The sequence below is a fragment of the Pogoniulus pusillus genome, assembly GCF_015220805.1.
Source record: "Pogoniulus pusillus isolate bPogPus1 chromosome W unlocalized genomic scaffold, bPogPus1.pri SUPER_W_unloc_3, whole genome shotgun sequence".
In the NCBI taxonomy this organism is placed as follows: domain Eukaryota; kingdom Metazoa; phylum Chordata; class Aves; order Piciformes; family Lybiidae; genus Pogoniulus; species Pogoniulus pusillus.
Window position 1 is genome coordinate 553,684 of NW_026974537.1, and position 10,951 is coordinate 564,634.

Below are 10,951 nucleotides of genomic sequence, written 5' to 3' on the forward strand. Positions count from 1 at the left end.
CTGCTTCCAGACCCAGCCAGGAATAGCCTAGCCTGGAATCCCCTGCAGCATTCTGCAGCTTTCCAGCTGCCTCACACACTGGCAAAAGAAACTTTCTCCTAGCTCCATTACTTTGAAGAAGAAACACGTTTTGATCCTTGCTGCTCTGTGGACTCATTCAAATGTGGTTTAGAAAAGGCATTCATTCTGCTTGCAGCGCCAGCCAGGATTGGCCTAGCCTTGAATCATATGCACCATTCTGCAGTATTCCAACTGCGTCACACACTGGCAAAAGAAACTTTCTCCTAGCTCCTTTCCTTCGAAGCACAAACAAATTTTGGAGCCTTGCCCCACTGAAGAACCATACAAATGAGGCTTCAAAAAAGGAATCATTCTGCTTGCAGACCCAGTTGGGAATGGACAAGCCTGGAATCCGATGCACCATTCTGCAGCTTTCCAACTGCGTCACGCACTGGCAAAAGAAACTTTCTCCTAGCTTCTTTCCTTTGAAGCGGAAACACTTTTAGATCCTAGACCCATTGAAGAACCATACAAATGAGGCTTCAAAAAAGGACTCATTCTGCTTCCAGACCCAGTCAGGAATCGCAAAGCCTGGAATCCCATGCATCGTTCTGCAGCTATCCAGCCACCCCACAGACTGTCAAAAGAAACTTTCTCCTAGCTCCTTTCCTCTGAAGCAGAAACACATTTTGATCCCAGCCCCATTGAAGAACCATAGAAATGCGGTTTAGAAAAAGGACTCATTCTGCTTCCAGACCCAGTCAGGAATGGCGAAGCCAGGAATCCCATGCACCATTCTGCAGCTTTCCAGCTCCCTCACACACTGCCAAAAGAAACTTTCTCCTAGCTCCATTACTTTGAAGCAGAAACACCATTCTGTAGCTTTCCAGCTCACTGACACACTGGCAAAAGAAAATTTCTCCTAGCTCCTTTCCTTTGAAGCAGAAACACCTTTTGGTCCTGGCTGCATTGCAGACTCATTCAAATGTGGTTTAGAAAAGGCATTCATTCTGCTTACAGCGCCAGCCAGGATTGGCCTAGCCTTGAATCACATGCACCAATCTGCAGCTTTCCAACTGCGTCACACACTGCCAAACGAAACTTTCTCCTAGCTCCGTTACTTTAAAGCAGAAACACGTTTTGATCCCAGCCCCATTGAAGAACCATACAAACGAGACTTCAAAAAAGGAATCATTCTGCTTCCAGACCCAGTCACGAATGGCCTAGCCTGGAATCCTATGCACCATTCAGCAGCTTTCCAGCTGCCTCATACACTGGGAAAAGAAACTTTCTCCTAGCTCAATTCCTTTGAAGCAGAAACACGTTATGATCCCAGCCCCATTGAATAACCATACAAATGAGGCTTCAAAAAAGGGCTCATTCTGCTTCCAGACACAGTCAGGAATGTCCACGCCTGGAATCCCATGCACCATTCTGCAACTTTCCAGCCACCCCACAGACTGGCCAAAGAAACTTTCTCCTAGCTCCTTTCCTTTGAAGCACAAACACGTTTTGATCCCAGCCCCATTGAAGAACCATACAAATGCGGTTTAGAAAAAGGAATCATTCTGCTTCCACACCCAGTCAGGAATGGCCAAGTCAGGATTCCCGTGCACCATTCGGCAGCGTTCCAGCTCCCTCACACACTGGCAAAAGAAACTTTCTCCTAGCTCCTTTCCATTGAAGCAGTAACACGTTTAGATACTGGCCCCATTGAAGCACCATACAAGTGCGGTTTAGAAAACGTACTCATTCTGCTTCCAGACCCAACCAGGAATGGCGTTGCCTGGAATCCCATGCACCATTCTGCAGCTTTCCAGCTGCCTCACACACAGGCAAAAGAAACTTTCTCCTAGCTCCTTTCCTTTGAAGCAGAAACACTTTTGGAGCCTAGCCTTATTGAAGAACCATACAAACGAGGCTTCAAAAAAGGACTCATTATGCGTGCATGCCCAGTCAGAAATGGCCTAGCCTGGAATGCCATGCACCATTCTGCAGCTTTCCAGCTGCCTCACACACAGGCAAAACAAACTTTCTCCTACCTTCTTTCCTTTGAAGCAGAAACATGTTTTGATCCTTGCTGCTTTGCGGACTCATTCAAATGTGGTTTAGAAAAGGCATTCATTCTGCTTACAGCGCCAGCCAGGAATGGCCTAGCCTGGAATCCCATGCACCAATCTGCGGCTTTCCTGTGGCCTCGCACACTGGCAAAAGAAACTTTCTCCTAGCTCCATTACTTTGAAGCAGAAAGACGTTCTGATCCCAGCCCCATTAAAGAACCATACAAGTTCGGTTTAGAAAAGGTACTCCTTCTGCTTCCAGACCCATCCAGGAATAGCCTAACCTGGAATCCCATGCACCATTCTGCAGCTTTCCAGCTGCCTCACACACTGGCAAAAGAAACTTTCTCCTAGCTCCTTTCCTTTGAAGCAGAAACATGTATTGATCCCAGCTCCACTGAAGAACCATACAAATGAGGCTTCAGAAAAGGACTCATTCTACTTGCAGACCCTGTCAGGAATGGCCTAGCCAGGAATCCCATGCACCATTTTGCAGCTTTCCAACTGCGTCACACAATGGCAAAAGAAACTTTCTCCTAGCTCCTTTCCTTTGAAGCAATAACACGTTTAGATCCTAGCCCCACTGAAGAACCATAGAAGTGAGGTTTAGAAAAGGTACTCATTCTGCTTCCAGACCCAGTCAGGAATGGCCTAGCCTGGAATCCCATGCACCATTCTGCAGCTTTCCAGCTGCCTTACGCACCGGCAAAAGAAACTTTCTCCTAGCTCCATTACTTTGAAGCAGAAACACGTTTTGATCCTGTCACAGAAGGCAGTTTGGGAGGTTGTGGGGAAAATACACGAAGGCTCACTTGTGGATTTCAAGTGATTTATTGCTCAAACACGGAGATCCCCCTCCCGAACTAAATTCCCCATGTGAATTATTTTGATTTGCGGTTGTAGAATAACATTTCAGAAAATAGCAAATGAAAGAGAATCTGTGATTTCCTTAGAGTTCTTTTGAGTCTTTAAAGTTACTCAGTCTTTAGGTAGAAGAGTCTTTTCTTTGATTTACTCACTGTTCCGCAGTTCAATTCAGCAAAGTTCGAAGTTTGGGCGGTGTCCCTTTGTTTGTCAGGATCGGGCCCAAGCAGTTTTCGGGCCTCTGCGGGCCCCTCGTCGGGCAGGGCTGATCAGGAACGAGAGGTCACCGGGGCAGGAGCGAGGCAGACAGGCAGGCTAGCGAGCGAGCAGGTAGGAGCAGGTACCAGCACACAGGCAAAAGAAACATTCTCCAAGCTCCTTTTCTTCGAAGCAGAAACACGTTTTGATCCTTGCTGCTCTGTGGACTCATTCAAATGTGGTTTAGAAAAGGCATTCATTCTGCTTGCAGCGCCAGCCAGGATTGGCCTAGCCTTGAATCATATGCACCATTCTGCAGCATTCCAACTGCGTCACACACTGGAAAAAGAAACTTTCTCCTAGCTCCTTTCCTTCGAAGCACAAACAAATTTTTGAGCCTTGCCCCATTGAAGAACCATACAAATGAGGCTTCAAAAAAGGAATCATTCTGCTTGCAGACCCAGTCAGGAATGGCCAAGCCTGGAATCCGATGCACCATTCTGCAGCTTTCCAACTGCGTCACACACTGGCAAAAGAAACTTTCTCCTAGCTTCTTTCCTTTGAAGCAGAAAAACATTTAGATCCTAGACCCATTGAAGAACCATACAAATGAGGCTTCAAAAAAGGACTCATTCTGCTTCCAGACCCAGTCAGGAATCGCAAAGCCTGGAATCCCATGCATCGTTCTGCAGCTTTCCAGCCACCCCACAGACTGTCAAAAGAAACTTTCTCCTAGCTCCTTTCTTTGAAGCAGAAACACATTTTGATCCCAGCCCCATTGAAGAACCATAGAAATGCGGTTTAGAAAAAGGACTCATTCTGCTTCCAGACTGTCATGGAGAGTAGCAAAGGCTCCCTAAGCTTTTGCTATATTGTGTAGTTTTTAGTGCCTCACATTCAAGCCAAAAGCATCGAAAAACCAAAACAATCTTTCAGTCCCATGGGAAGATTTCTCCCTAGGGTAAGTGAAAGGTAAACACTGGCCATGTTTCCTTTTCACTTGGCCTTGCTTTCCAGACAACAGGGTATTGTTTTGGTTAAGTAGAAACGACTATCTTAGGCCTGCCCAGCACCTGCAGGTGGGCTGGCCTGAGGAGTGGTCTTTATATTGTTTAGGTAATGTTATCCAATTGTGTAAGTTGATTACTGTTTTTTACCAATGTATGTGAACAACGTAAAAGTGGTCTGAATTGTGGGCTAGTCCTATTTTGGAACATTATAAAAATGGTGGACAGGCCAGGATCGGGGCCCCCTTGCGCTCTTGCGCCCTTGCCCTAGCCTTCTGGGTTTTTCCAGCCTTTCTGGTTTTTTCCCGGACTTCTAACAACAACAAACTGTTTGCCGATCGCCGATCTAGCCTCGCCTTGGGCGGACCCCGAGTCGCAGAGGCTAAAGCCTGCATGCCTGGACCCTCATCGGGAGAAAGGGACTCCCTACCAAGCTACAGACTGTGAGTAGCTGACGAACTATTAACTCGAACCAGAGACTCAAAAGAACTCTCTTTAAACATCGTAGACTCTTTAATTTGCCATTTTCGGAAATGTTACTTTGATCTCAATCAAAAGAATTCACAGTGGTGGTGTAGTTTCGGGAAGAGGGAATTCGCATTCTTTGCAATAAATCACTGATAAAATAGTCAACGCCTCACGTATTTCCCCCATAAATTCTGCCGCGAAACTGCGTTCCACGACACAGACCCAGTCAGGAATGGCGAAGCCAGGAATCCCATGCACCATTCTGCAGCGTTCCAGCTCCCTCACACACTGCCAAAAGAAACTTTCTCCTAGCTCCATTACTTTGAAGCAGAAACACCATTCTGTAGCTTTCCAGCTCACTGACACACTGGCAAAAGAAACTTTCTCCTAGCTCCTTTCCTTTGAAGCAGAAACACCTTTTGGTCCTGGCTGCATTGCAGACTCATTCAAATGTGGTTTAGAAAAGGCATTCATTCTGCTTACAGCGCCAGCCAGGATTGGCCTAGCCTTGAATCACATGCACCAAAATGCAGCTTTCCAACTGCGTCACACACTGCCAAACGAAACTTTCTCCTAGCTCCGTTACTTTAAAGCAGAAACACGTTTTGATCCCAGCCCCATTGAAGAACCATACAAACGAGACTTCAAAAAAGGAATCATTCTGCTTGCAGACCCAGTCACGAATGGCCTAGCCTGGAATCCTATGCACCATTCAGCAGCTTTCCAGCTGCCTCATACACTGGGAAAAGAAACTTTCTCCTAGCTCAATTCCTTTGAAGCAGAAACACGTTATGATCCCAGCCCCATTGAATAACCATACAAATGAGGCTTCAAAAAAGGGCTCATTCTGCTTCCAGACACAGTCAGGAATGTCCAAGCCTGGAATCCCATGCACCATTCTGCAACTTTCCAGCCACCCCACAGACTGGCCAAAGAAACTTTCTCCTAGCTCCTTTCCTTTGAAGCAGAAACACTTTTGGAGCCTAGCCTTATTGAAGAACCATACAAACGAGGCTTCAAAAAAGGTCTCATTATGCGTGCATACCCAGTCAGAAATGGCCTAGCCTCGAATGCCATGCACCATTCTGCAGCTTTCCTGCGGCCCCTGTCATGGAGGGTAGCAGAAGCCCTTAGCAGGCCTCCCTGCTGTAAAAGTTGCAGTGTCTCACATTAATGCCAAGAAGCATCGTAAACCAAAACAGTCCTTCAGCCCTATGAGAAAGTCTCTCCCTAGTCGAGATAAAAGGTAAACAATGGCCACTGTTTTGGCTAGGGTGAACGGCAGTTCTCATGCCCGCTCGACACCTGGTGTGGGCCGAGCTTTGGGTGGTCTTAGAAATTGTTTTGGTAAGAACTGTCCAATTGTATAGGTTAATTGTAATTTGTGCCAATCCGCAAGAATAATGTAAAATAGCCTGGTCTGGAGGGTTACACCTCTTTTGAACATTATAAAAATGGTGTGCCTTCCTGGATCGGGGCGCTTGCTGGCTTGAGCTTGCTGGTACCTGCTCCTACCGCTCGCTCGCTAGCCTGCCTGCCTGCCTCGCTCCTGCCGCGGTGCCCTCACGTTCCTGATCGGCCCCGCCCGACGAGGGGCCCACAGAGGCCTGAAACCTGCTTGGGCCCGATCCTGACGAACAACGGGACACCGCCCAAACCTTCGAACTTTGCTGAACTGAACTACGAACAGTGAGTAAATTGGAGAAAGAACTCTTTACCTAAAGACTGAATAACTTTAAAGACTCAAAAGAACTCTAAAGAAATCACAGACTCTTCTTTATCTGCTATTTTCTGAACTGTTATTTTACAACTTCAATCCAAAAGAACTCACGTGGGGAATTTAGTTCGGGAGGGGGATCTCCGTGTTTGAGCAATAAATCACTTGAAAATCCACAAGTGAGTCTCCACGTATTTTCCCCGCAACCTCCCAAACTACCTTCCGTGACACCCACACACTGGCAAAAGAAAATTTCTCCTAGGTCCTTTCCTTTGAAACAGAAACACCTTTTGATCCCAGCCCCATTGAAGAACCATAGAAATGCGGTTTAGAAAAAGGACTCATTCTGCTTCCAGACCCAGTCAGGAATGGCGAAGCCAGGAATCCCATGCACCATTCTGCACCTTTCCTGCTGCCTTACACACTGGCAAAAGAAACTTTCTCCTAGCTCCTTTCCTTTGAAGCAAAAACGCGTTTTGATCATTGCTGCTTTGCGGACTCATTCAAATGTGGTTTAGAAAATGCATTCATTCTGCTTACAGCGCCAGCCAGGATTGGCCTAGCCTTGAATCACATGCATCATTCTGCCGCTTTCCAACTGCGTCACACACTGGCAAATTAAACTTTCTCCTAGCTCCTTTCCTTTGAAGCAGAAACACGTTTTGATCCCAGCCCCATTGAAGAACCATAGAAATGAGGGTTCAAAAAAGGACTCATTCTGCTTCCAGACCTGTTGGAGAAATTCTTGTTAGCACAGCACACAAGAATTATAAACATGAGCAACCCGTGCTGGGAATGTCCTTGAATCCATCTTGGGAGTTTAGATAGCAGGCACAGGGTAGCTTCCCCCCACATGCAGCTGCAGGGGGTGGAGTGCAGCTGCAGGTGGGCAGAGTTTAGCCAGCCCCAGAGGCTGACCCTCAGATTGTTATGGTATGCTGACCTATTGATGCCTTACAAGTAACTCTGGACCCTCTGGCTGTAACCAATCTTAAGCTGAGCACGCCTCTTGCTAGAATGCATATAAGTTACTGTATCACGGAAATAAAGTGGATTTGACCATCTAACCATATTGGTGAACAAAGAGTCATCTTCCCATAGCGCTCCACCAAACGTGGTTTCCAACACAGACCCAGTCAGGAATGGCCAAGCCTGGAATCCCATGCACCATTCTGCAGAGTTCCAGCTCCCTACCACACTGGCAAAAGAAACTTTCTCCTAGCTCCTTTCCTTTGAAGCAGAAACAAGTTTTGATCCTCGCTGCTTTGCGGACTCATTCAAAAGAGGTTTAGAAAAGGCATTAATTCTGCTTACAGCGCCAGCCAGCATTGGCCTAGCCTTGAATCACATGCATCATTCTGCAGCTTTCCGACTGTGTCACACACTGGCAAAAGAAACTTTCTCCTAGCTCCATTACTTTGAAGCAGAAACACGTTTTGATCCCAGCCCCATTGAAGAACCATACAAACGAGGCTTCAGAAATGGACTCATTCTGCTTCCAGACCCAGTCAGGAATGGCCTAGCCTGGAAACCCATGCAAAATTCTGCAGCTTTACAGCTGTGTTACACACTGGCAAAAGAAAGTTTCTCCTAGCTTCTTTCCTTTGAAGCAGAAACACGTTTAGATCCTAGCCCCATTGAAGAACCATACAAGTGCGGCTTAGAAAAGGTACTCATTCTGCTTCCAGACCCAGCCAGGAATGGCCTAGCCTGGAATCCCATGCACCATTCTGCAGCTTTCCAGCTGCGCCACACACTGGCAAAAGAAACTTTCTCCTAGCTCCTTTCCTTTGAAGCACAAACACGTTTTGGTCCTTGCTGCTTTGTGGACTCATTCAAATGTGATTTAGAAAAGGCATTCATTCTGCTTCCAGCGCCAGCCAGTATTGGCCTAGCCTTGAATCCCATGCATCATTCTGCCGCTTTCCAACTGCGTCACACACTGTCATGGAAAGTAGCAAAAGGCTCTCTAAGCTTTTGCTATATTGTGTAGTTTCTAGTGCCTCACATTCAAGCCAGAAGCATCGAAAAAACCAAAACAATCTTTCAGTCCCATGGGAAGATTTCTCCCAGAGTAAGTGAAAAGGTAAACACTGGCCATGTTTTCCCTTCCACTTGACCTCGCTTTTCAGACAACAGGATATTGTTTTGGTTAAGTAGGAACGACTATCTCAAGTCTGCCCAGCACCTGCAGGTGGGCTGGCCTGAGGAGTGGTCTTTACTTTGTTTGAGTAAAATTATCCAATTATATAGATTGCTTACTGTCTTTTACCAATATATGTGAACAACGTAAAAGTGGTCCGAGTTGTGGGCTAGTCCTGTTTTGGAACATTATAAAAATGGTGGACAGGCCAGGATCGGTGCCCTTGTGCTCGTGCTCGTGCTCTTGCCCTAGCCTTCTAGTCTGCGTCTTACACTTCTGGGTTTTTCCAGCCTTTCTGGTTTTTTTCCCGGACTTAACAACAACAAACTGCTCGCCGATCTAGTCTCGCCTCGGGCGGACGCCGAGTCGCAGAGACTAAAGCCTGCATGCCTGGACCCTTATCGGGAGAATGAGAGACTCTTTACCAAGCTACAGACTGTGAGTAGCTGACTGACGAACTATTAACTCAAAACACAAAGACTCAAAAGAACTCTCTTTAAACATCATAGACTCTTTAATTTGCCATTTTCGGAAATGTTACTTTGATCTCAATCAAAAAGAATTCACAGTGGTGGTGTAGTTTCGGGAAGAGGGAATCCGCATTCTTTGCAATAAATCACTGATAAAATAGTCAACGCCTCGCGTATTTTCCCCATAACTCTGCCGCGAAACTGCGTTCCACGACAGATTTGGTGTCAGAAGTGGGATTGAGAAACTGAAGTAACAGCCGAGTTTAAAAATGGCCCAGTTTGGAAGGAGTTCTCCTGGTGTAGTAGATGCCAGATCGCCAGATCTCACAGAAACCCTGTATGCTAGACTTGCATCGGCGTTTGAATCAGCTAATTTTAAAAAAGCTCTGACGGCAAGGGAGGATGAGCCGATAGAGCAGATAAATGTTAGGTCAGCTAATGTAATCGTGTCTCTCTACGAAGCTTTTGGAGATACCGAGGGAGTTGACAAAGAAAGTTTTTTTGATCTGGGAGTTGGCGTGTTCAGATCACAAGTTGATATAGAGTCTTGCAGGCATGTTGCAGAGGCCTGGAGGCTGGAGGCAGAGGCGCATAAACGTGAGATAGAGACGTGCAAACGTGAGGCAGAGATGTATAAACAGGAGGTCAAAAAACTGAGTGATGAGAATGCCCGGAAAGAATTGCGTTTAGAGCAGGCGCGTCAAGAAATCAAGTCGTTGCAGAGTGAGAGAGAAGCTCTGTTGAAAGACGTTGTCAGGCGGAACTTGAGCTTTCGCGCAGAGCCCGCTGTAACTGAGGACAGGATGAGAAGTATGGAGGAAAAGTTAGACAGGTTACTAAGCCGAAAGTCACGGTCCGGGAGCACTTCCCGAACGCAATCAGCCGTTAGTTCCCGCGCGGACACACCGCAGCCGCGATCGCATATCGGGTCTCGGACAGAAACTCCGCAGCCCTCGACCCACAGTCGGGAGTCAACTGGTTATCTAGGCTTGCCAACTTTTACTCCGATATGTCCTGAGAAGTCACAGCAGCCCGTGGTCCGCCGGAAAGAGCCGGTAGCTACCCCCTCTCAGACCCAGGAGTTGCAACTCTTGCGCCCTCCGCCTAAAACCCCTCACGTCAGTACGCCTTCCCACGAGCCCGATTTCTTTAAAATGTCTCCGGTGAGGCATCTTCCTCAGCCAATGAATCCCCAACCAGCGGCAGAGCCGTCTCTGTTGTCGCTAAAGCCGTGCGGCTCGATACCGCGTCCACCGTTTAACTCACCAATGCCGGCTCAGCCAGCCGCCGCTTTGCCTCAGCCGCAGTCGGTCCCGGTGATTCCGCCGGCGAAGCCTCTGACGCCTCCGCCGATGCTGGCACCCCAGCCATCGGCAGCGCCATTACTAAAAGTAGCGGAGCCGATAGCCCAGGCACAGCCGCAACCCCAGGCTTTGCAATACGGGTCGGAGGCACGCCCGCGGGCAATGCCCAGGCAGCCTGCCTTGCCGCCGAACGCCGTGTTATCTTCACAGCCGCAAGCGGTAGAATCGAATCCGGTCCCGCAGCAGCCGGCTCAGGTCCTGGTAATTCAGCCGATGCCGCTAACGCCTTCACAGCCGACTCTGCTCCAGCAGCCGATCTTGCAGACAACCCCGTTTCCGACGGTGCAGCTGCCAGCACAGGAGCTTCAGACGATCCCGCAGGTCCCGGTGCTTCAGTCGCCGCCACCAGCAGTAACGCAGCCGATAATCCAGCCGCGAGTCCCGCAGCAGCAGTCATCCGCAATGCCGCAGGCAGCAGCTACGGTGCCGCTTTTCCCGGCTCAACCGTCTCCACAATCTCAGTCCGTTCCAGCGTTTCAGCAGGTCCCGATGCCGTCTCAGATTCAACCATCGGCAGCGCCGCCTCAGCCGCCATCTTCCCAACCATCTTCACAACAACAACAGCCGCCATCTTCTCAACCGCCACGCCCTGAGCAGCCAGCGCCGAGCACGCCTGTGCAGCGCCACACCGCGTTGCAGCCTGCAGTTGCGTCTATTGAT

The 10,951-nt window shown here is 48.2% G+C and overlaps 1 long non-coding RNA gene across 1 annotated transcript; it reads right to left on the reverse strand.

The window, feature by feature from the left end:
* Positions 1-8,948: 8,948 nt before the first annotated feature.
* Positions 8,949-10,394, reverse strand: LOC135173804 (uncharacterized). The gene is made up of 2 exons (XR_010301440.1): positions 10,194-10,394; positions 8,949-9,719 (listed from the first exon to the last, which is right to left on the reverse strand). It is a non-coding gene; the product is annotated as an uncharacterized LOC135173804 (long non-coding RNA).
* Between the last annotated feature and the right edge of the window lie 557 nt (positions 10,395-10,951).